General features: G+C 43.0%; 14 non-coding genes across 14 annotated transcripts; all 14 read right to left on the bottom strand.

Moving 5' to 3' along the window:
- Positions 1–806: 806 nt before the first annotated feature.
- On the bottom strand, positions 807–878 carry trnah-gug (transfer RNA histidin (anticodon GUG)). The gene has a single exon. It is a non-coding gene; the product is annotated as a tRNA-His (tRNA).
- Positions 879–2,996: 2,118 nt separating this feature from the next.
- trnah-gug (transfer RNA histidin (anticodon GUG)) lies at positions 2,997–3,068 on the bottom strand. Its single transcript has one exon. It is a non-coding gene; the product is annotated as a tRNA-His (tRNA).
- A 329-nt stretch (positions 3,069–3,397) lies between these two features.
- On the bottom strand, positions 3,398–3,470 carry trnar-acg (transfer RNA arginine (anticodon ACG)). Its single transcript has one exon. It is a non-coding gene; the product is annotated as a tRNA-Arg (tRNA).
- Positions 3,471–3,636: 166 nt separating this feature from the next.
- Positions 3,637–3,708, bottom strand: trnah-gug (transfer RNA histidin (anticodon GUG)). Its single transcript has one exon. It is a non-coding gene; the product is annotated as a tRNA-His (tRNA).
- A 329-nt stretch (positions 3,709–4,037) lies between these two features.
- trnar-acg (transfer RNA arginine (anticodon ACG)) lies at positions 4,038–4,110 on the bottom strand. Its single transcript has one exon. It is a non-coding gene; the product is annotated as a tRNA-Arg (tRNA).
- Positions 4,111–4,276: 166 nt separating this feature from the next.
- Positions 4,277–4,348, bottom strand: trnah-gug (transfer RNA histidin (anticodon GUG)). Its single transcript has one exon. It is a non-coding gene; the product is annotated as a tRNA-His (tRNA).
- Positions 4,349–4,677: 329 nt separating this feature from the next.
- Positions 4,678–4,750, bottom strand: trnar-acg (transfer RNA arginine (anticodon ACG)). The gene has a single exon. It is a non-coding gene; the product is annotated as a tRNA-Arg (tRNA).
- A 177-nt stretch (positions 4,751–4,927) lies between these two features.
- Positions 4,928–4,999, bottom strand: trnah-gug (transfer RNA histidin (anticodon GUG)). Its single transcript has one exon. It is a non-coding gene; the product is annotated as a tRNA-His (tRNA).
- A 329-nt stretch (positions 5,000–5,328) lies between these two features.
- trnar-acg (transfer RNA arginine (anticodon ACG)) lies at positions 5,329–5,401 on the bottom strand. Its single transcript has one exon. It is a non-coding gene; the product is annotated as a tRNA-Arg (tRNA).
- Positions 5,402–5,567: 166 nt separating this feature from the next.
- trnah-gug (transfer RNA histidin (anticodon GUG)) lies at positions 5,568–5,639 on the bottom strand. Its single transcript has one exon. It is a non-coding gene; the product is annotated as a tRNA-His (tRNA).
- Positions 5,640–5,968: 329 nt separating this feature from the next.
- Positions 5,969–6,041, bottom strand: trnar-acg (transfer RNA arginine (anticodon ACG)). The gene has a single exon. It is a non-coding gene; the product is annotated as a tRNA-Arg (tRNA).
- A 166-nt stretch (positions 6,042–6,207) lies between these two features.
- On the bottom strand, positions 6,208–6,279 carry trnah-gug (transfer RNA histidin (anticodon GUG)). Its single transcript has one exon. It is a non-coding gene; the product is annotated as a tRNA-His (tRNA).
- A 329-nt stretch (positions 6,280–6,608) lies between these two features.
- On the bottom strand, positions 6,609–6,681 carry trnar-acg (transfer RNA arginine (anticodon ACG)). Its single transcript has one exon. It is a non-coding gene; the product is annotated as a tRNA-Arg (tRNA).
- Positions 6,682–12,699: 6,018 nt separating this feature from the next.
- Positions 12,700–12,771, bottom strand: trnah-gug (transfer RNA histidin (anticodon GUG)). The gene has a single exon. It is a non-coding gene; the product is annotated as a tRNA-His (tRNA).
- Positions 12,772–12,835: the final 64 nt, after the last annotated feature.

Genomic DNA, 12,835 nt, shown 5'->3' with positions numbered 1-12,835 from the left:
GATCGGATTGGGCGAGCGTCGTGACTGACAGCGCTGGTGAATACGCCCATAACGTGCTGTGGGGAAGGGGCGACTAAAACCTTTTTCTCCTTTATTTGATTAAATTAGTATATTAAGTATAAATATTACATGCATTTTTCATTCAAAGTTGCGATAAAATATTTCAATATAAAAATAAATTATAATAAATTACAAGGCGCAACAAATAAAATGTAGGAAAAACAAACAAACAAACAAAAACAAGCCCCAGGGTCTGCTAACTAAATGGAGTAAATTTGAAATGTACAAGTGATTTAATAGTTTTTTGCCAGTTTGTGATTTCTGGGTTTTAAATTTTCAGTAGCAGTCAAATATGTTTTAAAAGCACAGGAGTAAACACTTGAGACTGAGGAGCGGCCCGGACACGTTGGACGGCGGGGCGGGGCTGAGCGGGGCAGGGCAGGGCCCGGCTGGCATGCTCACGGCCTCCTGTTGGCCCAGCCAGAGCTGTAGGACTCTTGCGCCCATGGTTAACATCAAACTTGCATTTAAGTGGAGGTTGGAGAGAGGCGCCCCTTTTCACCTGAATAGACCTGGGGCATAAAAATTCAAATCTAAATGTCTTGGAGGAAAAAGCAAGCCTTAAGATTTCTTTCCGATGTGAATGAAATGTTTTCACCGAGATGAAGGAGCTGCTTTTAGACAGGCGTTTTTCTCCTTATTTGCCTTATTTTAGCCCAAGACCGTACACAGCTCTTTGCCAGCAAGTGTCACAGTTTGGTTCAGTGCAAGCACTTTTCAAAATAAAAGTAGACACAAACAAGCTCTGCCGTGACCCGGATTCGAACCGGGGTTGCTGCGGCCACAACGCAGAGTACTAACCACTATACGATCACGGCAAGTCAGCTCTACGTTGGACTGCTCCACGACAAACATCATTTAAATCAAGTGAAGTCCATGCATGCACAGATTTAAAAAGTACTTCAAACGACAACTTATGAGTTGTTTTTTTTTTTTTTTTTTTTTTATCAGATGTTTGCCGTTCAACCTGTCTTTCCATGCACGGCTGTTAAACACTTTGTTTGTTCCCAGTTTTATTATATTAAAATGTTTTCACTGAAACGGAGGAGCTGCTTTTTGGAGACACTCGAGCTGTATATAATAAGTATAATAATCATAATGATTAAGTATTTAAATTTAAGATTAAGCAAAACTACATTAGGCACTATTAGACCGCTTAGACAATAAAAGATAAATTGCTTGAAATAATAAAATGAATCACCGACATCCCCCTGTGGTTTATTTACTGCGCATGCGCTGAGGCCTCACCGCCAGCAGGGGGCACTGTGGCATGCTGGTTTTGTCCTCAATTCAAGCCTCGACAACTTGCCAACCAGTGTGGACACCGGGCGCCAATGGAGCAAAAGTTATGTGTCTTACAGCCAAAACATATTACAAGGTAAGCATCATAAAGTGTCATAAAGCATAATAAATGGTATTATAAGGTATTATAACTGCCGCCGCTCCTGGCCGTTTTTAAAGCTAGCTGCTTGTGTTTTTTCTTTTTCTTTCTTTCTTTCTTTTTTTCTTTCTTTTTTAAATCACACTATATACTTTAAAAATGGCAAGATATGAGCATTACTGTAAAAGGTGTCAGCAAAATCTAGTTGTCTAGTTACTTTTGCTGGACTGGATATGGATTCTATGGAAGCACATTACCGCCAGCGGAAAAAACACCTTATGGTAAGTCATAATTATGAGATAGAAAAGTTGAAATTATTATGAGAAACTTTCATGCAGCTGTCAAAGTCCAGTAGCTCCTTGGCATGACTTGTGTTGCTGTGAGTTGTGTTAAATTTGAGATGGACTGTGAGGACATTGAGGGCTGTTTTAGACTTGGCTTCACAACAGATGAAATACTTGATTTCTTTGCTTTCTGATTCACATGGGTTTTTACTAAGCAAATGCACTCTTGAAAGAATTTTAAGTAAGAAAAGGCTCTAGTTTAGAAAGAACAAACCCGATGTGGCAAATTTTGACTTTTTTAAAAAAAATCTCATATTTATGACTTCTACGTCATATATTCGACTTTATACTCATAATGTCAACTTTAACTCATCATTTCAGCTTTTTAATCTCATAATTTTGACTCTTTATCTAATAATTATGCCTTACAATATGGATTATTTATGTTTTTCCTGGTGGAAATGGGCTTCCATAGGATCTAAACTATGGAAGCTGCTGGATTAATGCAACATTTTAAGTTGTTTAACCCTCCTATAATTCACAGGGGTCAGTTTGGCACCATTCAACATTGAACGCCTGTAAGTAGATGATTAACATTGGACTTTATGTTTTGTTTTATTTAAAGAGCTATTTAGGTAGTCAGCAAGACACGTAAACTACCTGACACTTAAACTTGTTTCAGCTAAGTACAAGCCAACCAGGAGTTGAACCTGGAATCTTCTGATCTGTAGTCAGTGCCCATAAAAGCCCACCTACAGACTGTGCCAAAATTGCTGGCCCATGGTGCGATTACTAAAGTCTTTTTGGTGCGCTGTTTGAATCCAACAGGATACATATAACAATGCTTTGCACACAGACAAGACATTGGCAGTTACTGGGCGTTTGCATGATGTGAGCATCATGTTTGTTTTCTTAAACCTGCCTAACAGTTGGCATTTAAAGGGTGTCGTTCAGAAAGTAAAGCAGGACTACTGGAGGATTTTGTTAGCTGTTTCAGCCAAGGGCAAGTTAGCCAGGAGTTGAACCTGGATTCTTCTGATCTGTAGTCCGACGCGTTATCCATTGCGCCACAAGGCCATCAAGACCCACTTATAGACTGTCCCAAAATCGCTGGCCCATAGTGCAATTACCAAAGTCTTTTTGGCGTACTGTTTGAATCCAACAGGAGACGATGCTCTGCACACAGACAAGATATTGGCAGTTACTGGCCATTTTCAGCTTTGTTCAGCTGCCAGCATTTTTCAGATAAAATCAGATGCACACACAAGCTCTGCCGTGACCCGGATTCGAACCGGGGTTGCTGCGGCCACAACGCAGAGTACTAACCACTATACGATCACGGCAAGTCACCTCCATGTTGGACTGCTTCAGGCCAAGCATCCTTAAAACCACGTGAAGGTCAAAAAACACACTGAAATATCACCATCAATTGAGTATTGGCTAGCTTGTAGTTAGCTGAAACATTTTTCTTTTGTTAAACGTGGGTATCTCAAATCAATTGTTGAAAGGGGAAAAGACTGCAGCCGTCCATCAGTTCAGTCCAAGTTTTGGTGATGGGTGAGCATCATATGTTTGTTTTCTTAAACCTGCCTTTCAGTTGGCATGTAAAGGGTGTTGTTCACAAAGTAAAGCAGGACCACTGGTGGATTTTGTTAGCTGTTTCAGCCAAGAACGAGCTAGCCAGGAGTCGAACCTGGAATCTTCTGATCCGTAGTCAGACGCGTTATCCATTGCGCCACTAGCCCATAAAAGCCCACCCATAGACTGTCCCAAAATCGCTGGCCCATGGTGCGATTACTGCTGTACTGTTTGAATCCAACAGGACACAATGCTCTGCGCACAGCAATGATATTGGCAATTACTGGCCATTTTCAGCATTTTTCAGATAAAATCAGATGCACGCACAAGCTCTGCCGTGACCCGGATTCGAACCGGGGTTGCTGCGGCCACAACGCAGAGTACTAACCACTATACGATCACGGCAAGTCACCTCCATGTTGGACTGCTTCAGGCCAAGCATCCTTAAAACCACGTGAAGGTCAAAAAACACACTGAAATATCACCATCAATTCAGTCCTGGCTAGCTTGTAGTTAGCTGAAACATTTTTCTTTTGTTAAACGTGGGTATCTCAAATCAATTGTTGAAAGGGGAAAAGACTGCAGCCGTCCATCAGTTCAGTCCAAGTTTTGGTTATGGGTGAGCATCATATGTTTGTTTTCTTAAACCTGCCTTTCAGTTGGCATGTAAAGGGTGTTGTTCACAAAGTAAAGCAGGACCACTGGTGGATTTTGTTAGCTGTTTCAGCCAAGAACGAGCTAGCCAGGAGTCGAACCTGGAATCTTCTGATCCGTAGTCAGACGCGTTATCCATTGCGCCACTAGCCCATAAAAGCCCACCCATAGACTGTCCCAAAATCGCTGGCCCATGGTGCGATTACTGCTGTACTGTTTGAATCCAACAGGACACAATGCTCTGCGCACAGCAATGATATTGGCAATTACTGGCCATTTTCAGCATTTTTCAGATAAAATCAGATGCACGCACAAGCTCTGCCGTGACCCGGATTCGAACCGGGGTTGCTGCGGCCACAACGCAGAGTACTAACCACTATACGATCACGGCAAGTCACCTCCATGTTGGACTGCTTCAGGCCAAGCATCCTTAAAACCACGTGAAGGTCAAAAAACACACTGAAATATCACCATCAATTCAGTATTGGCTAGCTTGTACTTAGCTGAAATATTTTTCTTTTGTTAAACGTGGGTATCTCAAATCAATTGTTGAAAGGGGAAAAGACTGCAGCCGTCCATCAGTTCAGTCCAAGTTTTGGTGATGGGTGAGCATCATATGTTTGTTTTCTTAAACCTGCCTTTCAGTTGGCATGTAAAGGGTGTTGTTCACAAAGTAAAGCAGGACCACTGGTGGATTTTGTTAGCTGTTTCAGCCAAGAACGAGCTAGCCAGGAGTCGAACCTGGAATCTTCTGATCCGTAGTCAGACGCGTTATCCATTGCGCCACTAGCCCATAAAAGCCTTTCTATAGACTGTCCCAAAATCGCTGGCCCATGGTGCGATTACTAAAATCTCCTCGGTGTACTGTTTTAATCCAACAGGACACCATGCTCTGCACACAGCAATGATATTGGCAGTTACTGGCCATTTTCAGCATTTTTCAGATAAAATCAGATGCACGCACAAGCTCTGCCGTGACCCGGATTCGAACCGGGGTTGCTGCGGCCACAACGCAGAGTACTAACCACTATACGATCACGGCAAGTCACCTCCATGTTGGACTGCTTCAGGCCAAGCATCCTTAAAACCACGTGAAGGTCAAAAAACACACTGAAATATCACCATCAATTGAGTATTGGCTAGCTTGTAGTTAGCTGAAACATTTTTCTTTTGTTAAACGTGGGTATCTCAAATCAATTGTTGAAAGGGGAAAAGACTGCAGCCGTCCATCAGTTCAGTCCAAGTTTTGGTGATGGGTGAGCATCATATGTTTGTTTTCTTAAACCTGCCTTTCAGTTGGCATGTAAAGGGTGTTGTTCACAAAGTAAAGCAGGACCACTGGTGGATTTTGTTAGCTGTTTCAGCCAAGAACGAGCTAGCCAGGAGTCGAACCTGGAATCTTCTGATCCGTAGTCAGACGCGTTATCCATTGCGCCACTAGCCCATAAAAGCCCACCCATAGACTGTCCCAAAATCGCTGGCCCATGGTGCGATTACTGCTGTACTGTTTGAATCCAACAGGACACAATGCTCTGCGCACAGCAATGATATTGGCAATTACTGGCCATTTTCAGCATTTTTCAGATAAAATCAGATGCACGCACAAGCTCTGCCGTGACCCGGATTCGAACCGGGGTTGCTGCGGCCACAACGCAGAGTACTAACCACTATACGATCACGGCAAGTCACCTCCATGTTGGACTGCTTCAGGCCAAGCATCCTTAAAACCACGTGAAGGTCAAAAAACACACTGAAATATCACCATCAATTCAGTCCTGGCTAGCTTGTAGTTAGCTGAAACATTTTTCTTTTGTTAAACGTGGGTATCTCAAATCAATTGTTGAAAGGGGAAAAGACTGCAGCCGTCCATCAGTTCAGTCCAAGTTTTGGTGATGGGTGAGCATCATATGTTTGTTTTCTTAAACCTGCCTTTCAGTTGGCATGTAAAGGGTGTTGTTCACAAAGTAAAGCAGGACCACTGGTGGATTTTGTTAGCTGTTTCAGCCAAGAACGAGCTAGCCAGGAGTCGAACCTGGAATCTTCTGATCCGTAGTCAGATGCGTTATCCATTGCGCCACTAGCCCATAAAAGCCCACCCATAGACTGTCCCAAAATCGCTGGCCCATGGTGCGATTACTGCTGTACTGTTTGAATCCAACAGGACACAATGCTCTGCGCACAGCAATGATATTGGCAATTACTGGCCATTTTCAGCATTTTTCAGATAAAATCAGATGCACGCACAAGCTCTGCCGTGACCCGGATTCGAACCGGGGTTGCTGCGGCCACAACGCAGAGTACTAACCACTATACGATCACGGCAAGTCACCTCCATGTTGGACTGCTTCAGGCCAAGCATCCTTAAAACCACGTGAAGGTCAAAAAACACACTGAAATATCACCATCAATTCAGTCCTGGCTAGCTTGTAGTTAGCTGAAACATTTTTCTTTTGTTAAACGTGGGTATCTCAAATCAGTTGTTGAAAGGGGAAAAGACTGCAGCCGTCCATCAGTTCAGTCCAAGTTTTGGTGATGGGTGAGCATCATATGTTTGTTTTCTTAAACCTGCCTTTCAGTTGGCATGTAAAGGGTGTTGTTCACAAAGTAAAGCAGGACCACTGGTGGATTTTGTTAGCTGTTTCAGCCAAGAACGAGCTAGCCAGGAGTCGAACCTGGAATCTTCTGATCCGTAGTCAGACGCGTTATCCATTGCGCCACTAGCCCATAAAAGCCCATCTATAGACCTTCCCAAAATCGCTGGCCCATGGTGCGATTACCAAAGTCTTTTTGGTGTACTGTTTGAATCTAACAGGAGACGATTCTCTGCACACAGACAAGATGTTGGCAGTTACAACAACCCGGTCGTTCTTTTTGTACCATTCTGTTTGAAAAGTCCTCACAATTTTTGTCCCCTCCTTTGGATTAAATCCTTGAGGTCAGGTGTCGATTTCCCATTTAATATTATGTTTTTGTTCCTCAAATATCAAGTTAGAATGTCTTTTCATGGGAAATCTCCAACTTCACTGATAGTCAAAAGCACTGTGCGCTGGTGACAACAGCATCGCAAGACCTGCCATTGGAGAAGAGCCATAGTGGTGGTGACATTTAATACAGGATGCTCTGGTGTTCCATTCTCCTAAATGCAGCATGAAGTATGCAACAGAAATCATCAACTGCTGGAAAGTGGAAAAAAGATGTGGATAAAGAGACTCCTGTAAACTAGCAGGTTTTTGCAAGTACGCCTAATTGTATATTTCAACCCATGTATGAATCTTTAGTGTTATATAATATAGGCTTTTATATTAACCCTTTACAGGGTACTCATTGAAATACTTTGAAATAAAAAAAAAAAAAAAAAAAAAAAAAAACAACCCTAGACTGTTATTAGTGAACATGACATGACTTTATTACTTTTATAACATTTTTCAAAAATTTTCATTTTCCTATAGGGCTTGGCAACCGACGTCACTGCGCAATGCATTCTGGGACGTAAACAATGGCGCGCCGCCATTTTGTGTGGCCATATTGAGCGAGAGAAAAACAGAGCAAACAGGACACAATAACTTCTTGAAAACTTGTCGAAAGTGATTTTAAAAAGTCGATTAAACGACTTTTGACGTTTCCCGATTTTTTTGTGTACTTCATCTGTGGCGTCAGTGCATATACCAGGGCTCGGCAACCCGCGGCTCCGGAGCCGCATGCGGCTCTGTCATCCCTCTGATGCGGCTCCCTGTGGCTTTTGAAAATATTTGATGAGTATTTAATTAAAATGTATTTTATTTTAGTTCGTTCGTTTTAAAAATGTAATTCTAAATTTGAAGATTATGGTGATCTTGTAACATCTAAATAAAACGTGTTAAAATTTTTTTGTTGCTCTTAAAAGCAAACATCGCGCACGCCTCACAGATGACAGCTTACGATCCTGTGTAAAGATGAAGGTGACGGCATACAGCCCTGGGGTCCGTTTCACAAAGCAGGTTTAGTGAAAACTCTGATTCTGTTAACCCTGAAATGAGGGAAACTCTGAGTTTTCCGTTTCACAAAGGGAGGTAGGCTAACTTAAGCTCTCGGTCAGTTACCGCAGTAACAGACTCCATGAAACTAACCTGGTCGGGACCAGGTTTTTCTCATGAAACCTCGAGTTTCTCTCTGTGTCCGCCCTCTTTCAGCCACACACGGTATTTAACTTCCTCATTCATTCAGTCAGCAGGTGAGTTTTGGCGTGGCATATTAGTTCTACCGTCTGTTATTTAAAAAAAACAAAAAAAACAAAAAACAGTCAGTAGGCTTTTATAAGTCCATTAGTAGCCTAGTTAGGTGGCGACTTTTTTCACGAACATGGCATGTCCTTGACAACGATCCCGTGGATGAAGGTGCAGAGAATTAAATATTCGTCGGGAGATGGTTGTAAGACCGCGTATAGATGTTTGAACAATGTTAGGCCTATTATATTTCATCTTAAGCTGCTGCCAAGTGCGCTTCTCCCCCGTGCGGGAGAATTGCACCTAAATGAAATAAATTAATACGCTACTATTCAAGCAGTTTTCCCCTGTAATATTACTGTGATTGCAACGGACTACATTTAAACTTACACATTGACCCGAACAGCAATGTTCTCCCACGCCGTCTCCCTCTGCTTTGCCGCTGCAGCGGTGTTGCACTGTTGGTAAAACCAACTCAAATCAGCTGCTCCGGAACCGAAAACTCAGAGTTTCCTATCTCAGAGTAGATCCACTCAGAGTTCGGGGTAAGACTCGTTGAACCTGCTTCGTGAAACGGACCCCAGATGTGCAGACGCTGTGCGCTGAGGTTCAGGAGCAGAAATCACATGAACCAAGTATGATAAATATTTTAATTGCCTATTATTTTGCATATATTCATATTTCCTCATTGTTCAGTGAAGTAGTCCTTTTATTATTCAGGTTGACAGCTGACTGCACGCGCCAGTAAAAGGATGACGGCACACAGAGAGAGGACGGCATTTTTGGTTTGCTGCCGGTGGATAGGCCTAATTTAAGTTCGGCGTCTTTTTCATAAATACAAGTAGGACTCAAGTAGACATTGAGTATTTTTACTTGAGAGTAACCTTCAACCCAGCGTCTTTTTTTTCGGAGTTGAAAATGTTTTTGTTGCATGCAGAAATGTAATTTCGTTTTCTCTGCAATCGTTCATTGATTTCATAAAGGGTTCAGTGACTCAAAGGGGTTTAATGGCTCCCAGTGTTTTCTTTACTGTGGGAAACGGGTCCAAATGTCTCCAGTGTACCAGCAGAGAGAGGTTTTTCTCTGCAGAACCGGATCAAAACAGCGCAGCAAAGTCGCCTGGGGGAGAACAAGTTCACAAGACATGCGTATTGCAAGTTGCAGAGAGACACTTGAGACTTTTGATTTTAATCCAGCTGCTGCACAGTTCACTACAGCGAAAATGTAAAAAGTAGGCTTTTTTTTTTTTGTTTGTTTGTTTGTTTGTTTTGATTTCAAGTTGGCAGCACACTGCGTTATTAAAATGGTATGAGCCAGTTCAGATGTGTTTTTTTGTTTGTAAATTGTAGTTGCAATTGTTCGCAGTTGTTTTATGTTCATGTTAAGAGTGCAGGCTTGTGCAATATTTATTTATTTATTTTAGAAGTTACGTGAGTCAATTGACGGTACTCATTTTATTTTATATAGCCTTGCCCGGGGATCGGCAACCTTTACCACTCAAAGAGCCATTTGGACCCGTTTCCCACAGTAAAGAAAACACTGGGAGCCATTAAACCTTCATCTTTACACAGGATTGTAAGCTGTCATCTGTGAGGCGTGCGCGATGTTTGCTTTTAAGAGCGACAAAAAAATTTAACACGTTTTATTTAGATGTTACAAGGTCACCATAATCTTCAAATTTAGAATTACATTTTTAAAACGAACGAACTAAAATAAAATACATTTTAATTAAATACTCTTCAATTATTTTCAAAAGCCACAGGGAGCCGCATCAGAGGGATGACAGAGCCGCATGTGGCTCCGGAGCCGCGGGTTGCCGACCCCTGGCCTAGCCTACTTTTCAATAAAAAGATTACGTTATAAATTGACATGCCCTGATATCATTCTTATATGGCCTGAATATAATTTTAAGCTCAATAAAATACATTACATCCGACCACACAACAGGTTCTTCCCATGACGGTAACTTCTCGGCGCGCAACAACGAACAACAAGTGGCCTCACAATATGGCGATTTCTCCCATCAGCCCCTGCGGCGCTCCGGCCATGACGTCACGCCCCCATCCCCTATAGAAAATCAAGGCCGATGAAGTTATCATTTTTGGTTACTTGCCCGTCAGTGGTAAAACAAATTCCAGTTAAGTATTTCTATTAAAAAAAAAACAAAAAAAAAAAACAAGAAGAATACCTATAAGATGAAAGAAATGTGTTTTAAAACATTTGAACATCAAGTTAACATTATAACAAAAGTGCTGGTATAGGCACGTGTGAGGGTTCGAGGTAGTGTCTGTTTGTCTTGGTCTGTATCTGCCTCTGTCTGTCTGTCTGTCTCTGCTTCTATCTGTTGTGTCTGTCTGTCTCTGCTTCTATCTGTCTGTCTGTCTGTCTCTGTCTGTCTCTGCCTGTCTGATACAGGCTCCTCAACACATTACCACTTTAGACATTAGGCCACTTCTTCGTGGTACTTGACAAAGCAGTTACGCTCACCATTCATGCAGAGGTGCACCTTGCAGAACCCGCAGACCATATTCAACCTCAGAATGTTGCCTTTCCTGCTGCAATGCTTACAAGTCTGGCGTTCAGCATGTTCAGGGGCATGGAAAAGGGACATATCAAACCACCCAGCCAAATTTGGGGCATGGCTGCGGTGTCCCCAGACAGGCTTAGGGACATCAGCACTGGAGGTCAGGCTGTCAACAGAGGAAGATGAGCCTCTTCTGGAGCTAGGCGTGGCTGGCCTCTGGTTGTTGGCATCCCTGAACACCTAGAGTCTGAAATCTTTCAGAGACTAGCTTTTCACACCAAGGGCCTTGCAGTCCCGCTTGTACACAAGCTAGGCATTTGTGAGGCTAGGGTAGTCTTGTCTTGGTATAACACCATGTCGTGGATGAAGCCATCCTCAGAGGCCCTGGCAAACAACTTAAAACCCCACTTGTCTGGCTTGCTTTTGATATACTGCGTCAGGTTGCCAGCTTTCTTCCCTTTGTAGGCAACCATCACCTCATCCACAGACTGTTTGGGGGTCTGTGGCTCATACCTGAAGGCAGTATTTAGGAAGCTGAACAGTGGCCGGACTTTGAAGAAGCGGTCACTGGTGTCAGAGATCAGGGTGTTGTCGTTGAAGTGGATAACCCTTTTCAGCAGCCTGAACCTCTTTGACGACATCAGGTTGGCAACTTGGGGGACCCTGGTCTCCATGGTCCAGTAATCTTTGACAGATGGGAGCTCCACAATCCCCATATAGATGAGGATGGCCAGAAAGGTCATTATTTCATTTTCATTGGTGGTGAAAGTGGTGTTGATGTCCTTCTGAGCAGCTTCTGAGGGGCCCATTTCGCTTGGACCTGGAAAATCATGGTTGTGGGTCGTGGGACGAAGTCAGAGTCTGACACATTTTCATCCTCCTCCTCCTCGTCATCATCATCATCACTGATGTCAGGGTGGACTGGCATGACAGCAGTCTCCCCCTCATGCCATAAAATGTTGAAGGAAGCTAAAAATTAAACACATTCAGTACAGTAACTGTTAGAAGCTGTTATGACTGTTATATCATCACTTTCAATGAATTTACATATTTCAGCCTCAGCTATTAGGTGTTAGTTATGTCTCTTTCTCGGGCTTACCAACCCCTCACCCCCCGCGTGAACCGCACCTCGTGTGAACCGCACCTGCCAGAATTAACAATGTATCATATCTTCTCACAGACCCCAGACCCCATACATAAAGACTTATTTGTGCCTTGCTTTCATTCTACTCTGAACACAATGAGTAGACAACTGATGATGCGGTTTTCTGTCCAAGGGTTCTAGACCATACTACCATATTTTACAAGCGAATGATAGTGGAGAGGAGATTTAGATTGAACAGGAGATAGAGGAGGATGTCTCAGAAATGGAAGACAAGCTTTAAAGCTTGACAAAAATCTGACAAAGCTTTAGTGACCCCTATAATTCAACGGCCAGTCAGCTCCATGTGAGACTGCTGCAGTCCAAGCATCATTTAAACCATGTGAAGGTCAAGAAACACACTGAAATATCACCATCAGTTCAGTCCTGGCTAGCTTGTACTTAGCTGAAACTTTTTTTCTTTTGTTAAACGCGGGTATCTCATATGAGTTGTTGAAAGATGAAGAGACTGCAGCCGTTCAGTCCAAGTTTTGTGAGGGAGCATCATATGTTTGTTTTCTTAAACCTGCCTTTCAGTTGGCATATAGGTGCAATGGTTCAGTTGGCATTTAAAGGGTGTCGTTCAGAAAGTAAAGCAAGACCACTGGTGGATTTTGTTAGCTGTTTCAGCCAAGGACGAGCTAGCCAGGAATCTTCTGATCCGTAGTCAGACGCGTTATCCATTGCGCCACTAGCCCATAAAAACCTTTCTATAGACTGTCCCAAAATCGCTGGCCCATGGTGCGATTACTAAAATCTCCTTGGTGTACTGTTTGAATCCAACAGGACACCATGCTCTGCACACAGCAATGATATTGGCAGTTACTGGCCATTTTCAGCATTTTTCAGATAAAATCAGATGCACGCACAAGCTCTGCCGTGACCCGGATTCGAACCGGGGTTGCTGCGGCCACAACGCAGAGTACTAACCACTATACGATCACGGCAAGTCACCTCCATGTTGGACTGCTTCAGGCCAAGCATCCTTAAAACCACGTGAAGGTCAAAAAA

The sequence above is a fragment of the Myripristis murdjan genome, chromosome 8 (genome assembly GCF_902150065.1).
Source record: "Myripristis murdjan chromosome 8, fMyrMur1.1, whole genome shotgun sequence".
NCBI classification, from domain to species: Eukaryota; Metazoa; Chordata; class Actinopteri; order Holocentriformes; family Holocentridae; genus Myripristis; species Myripristis murdjan.
This window is presented reverse-complemented; position numbering and strand designations above follow the sequence as displayed.